The following is a 2,157-nucleotide window of genomic DNA, read 5'->3' on the forward strand; positions in this document are numbered from 1 at the left end:
AATTACAATCCTGTAAAGTTCCCTCTGCATGTAAGACACGCCGAAAAATGCCGAACATATTGTAATTAATCCACCAACAACAGTGTGTTACTTTAAATAAAAACTGAAACTATTCCGAACATTCCCGAAATAAATGACACCAAACATGAAAAAACAACGTGCTTAATTTCTCGTACCTTTTATCGTGAGCATCAAGTGGATTCAACGTCTCGTCGCCATTTTTGTCGCAAATGACGCTTCAGACCACAAGCTATCCCGTACACAGTTCTGGGTGGATACCTTTCCCCTGAATCTTTGGGGACTTCCATGCAGCAAACCTCCTGAGCCACTGAGTAGTTAAGAAAAATGGCATCCATATCCTCTATTTCACAACTAACAGTATTAACCTTGTGCAATTCATAATCTTTGAAAAGACCACCGGAATCTAAAATCCGTACTTTCATCTCCCTTTGCTGCTGCCATATCCCGAAACATTTTTAAAGCCCATTTGTTTTTGCACTTTGTAGAAGATGGAACAGCTTCATCAGCCAGGACTTGTTCCTCAGATGCACTTTTCGGCAAACGAGAACGATTCGGTCTTCCTTTCTCCTTCTCAGCCATAACAATCAAATACAATGAAAACACTGCTAATAGTTATCGAATTAACGGTAACATATCGCCTTATATATCCCTTGACGATGTAGTTTTTATTCGTTTGATGGTCGACTAGTTAACACTTCGGTCAATAGAAGAGTACATAGAAGAGCACTGATTGTTTTCTACCGTTTCCTAAGTACATTTAATAACATTTCCACTTGCATTCACAGCAACACCAATGCAGAAATACAAGTGACCAGGCTTTTGCGTTCATGGAGAAGCTCAAGTTTGTTACGGCCGGCAAGAAACAACGACTGCGACGATTCGTATACCAACCCACTCTTGTTAACGAAACGATGTGTATTGGAGTAACCCGTTGCAATGAAACCTTATCTCTTATAGAGACAGATGATATTCGTTCAGAAAGATCTTGTAGATTTATTAGGTTGAAATCAAGGCAAGACACTTAAGGACTTTATCAGCCTGATTGGTTTCCCTTTCTATCTATTTTCTTAGAATAGTTGTGTTGTTCTTTCCTGTTAATGTACCTTGCCAAAACCTCACTATACTAGCACCCACTCCCACTCCCTTAGGTAGTTCAGACACTCTCCCCAGATCGCGCTCGCTTTTACAAATTAAAAAACCAGGATGGCGGCAGTTCCATCAAAGCGTACCGATCTCGAGAATCCCACGGAAAAATAGGGGGACTGTAAACAGTCTAAGGATTAGCTTAATCGGGCTTTGAAGAACTGGGCCCGGATGAATAACTAACTCTTGAGAAACGTTTCAACGAAACGCACGCAATCTTCAAGTTGCTAATGAATTAGAGAAAACAATTTACTAGTTTTACTGTATACGACAGTCAAGCAGCTTAAAATCATTTTAATGTTACATGTTTGCTTTTTAGCTATTAATTATTAATTTTTACGAAAATTGAATATTCCCAATATCCCAGCAAAGCTTACGAGAAAATACTGCTGTGACCGAAATTTGAATATTATTGACATAGACAGCATAGATACATGTACCCTAAGTGCTTTCCGATCCGAAGCGTTGATTTAGTGTAAAGGTAGTGCTTGGTATGCTTATACTAAAAATACTATTGTTGTAAAGCTAATGTAAGGGTGTATTTTCCACTTTAATTTTAGACTGATACAGTTGTTATTTCCTTTGGGTAGTTTTAAGAGATAGTTTCCCGATTATTTCACATTTTCCCGTTGTTCAAAGATAACAGTTAACAGTTGTGCTGTGGACAGCTTTGCCTACTTCCTTTAACATTGGCTTGGGCCTCCTCGAAGGTTGAAATCAAGGCAAAACACTTTAGGATTTAATCAGCCTGATTGGTTTCTCTTCTATCTATTTTCTTAGAAAAGTTGTGTTGTACTTTCCTTTCCCTTTCCTGGTTTTTAGCAAGACCAGTTCTCATCTCTGGTTGGGACCATCTGGCCTTGTTTGAATTACAGTCGTAAACAGGTTTACAGCACTAGGGGTGATTTGAGTGATAATCGTAGAAAGATGTACAATAGGGTAGAATTGTTGTAGAGTTGACTTAGGGAAGAAACCAGTTCCTTATAGAATAAA

The 2,157-nt window shown here is 38.7% G+C and overlaps 1 long non-coding RNA gene across 1 annotated transcript; it reads right to left on the reverse strand.

The window, feature by feature from the left end:
- Window positions 1-804: 804 nt before the first annotated feature.
- LOC146451104 (uncharacterized) lies at window positions 805-2,157 on the reverse strand. Its single transcript, XR_014860103.1, has 2 exons — window positions 1,561-2,157; window positions 805-1,475 (listed from the first exon to the last, which is right to left on the reverse strand). It is a non-coding gene; the product is annotated as an uncharacterized LOC146451104 (long non-coding RNA).

This window comes from Pavona decussata, unplaced genomic scaffold (assembly GCF_977016875.1).
Source record: "Pavona decussata unplaced genomic scaffold, jaPavDecu1.1 SCAFFOLD_400, whole genome shotgun sequence".
Taxonomy (NCBI): domain Eukaryota; kingdom Metazoa; phylum Cnidaria; class Anthozoa; order Scleractinia; family Agariciidae; genus Pavona; species Pavona decussata.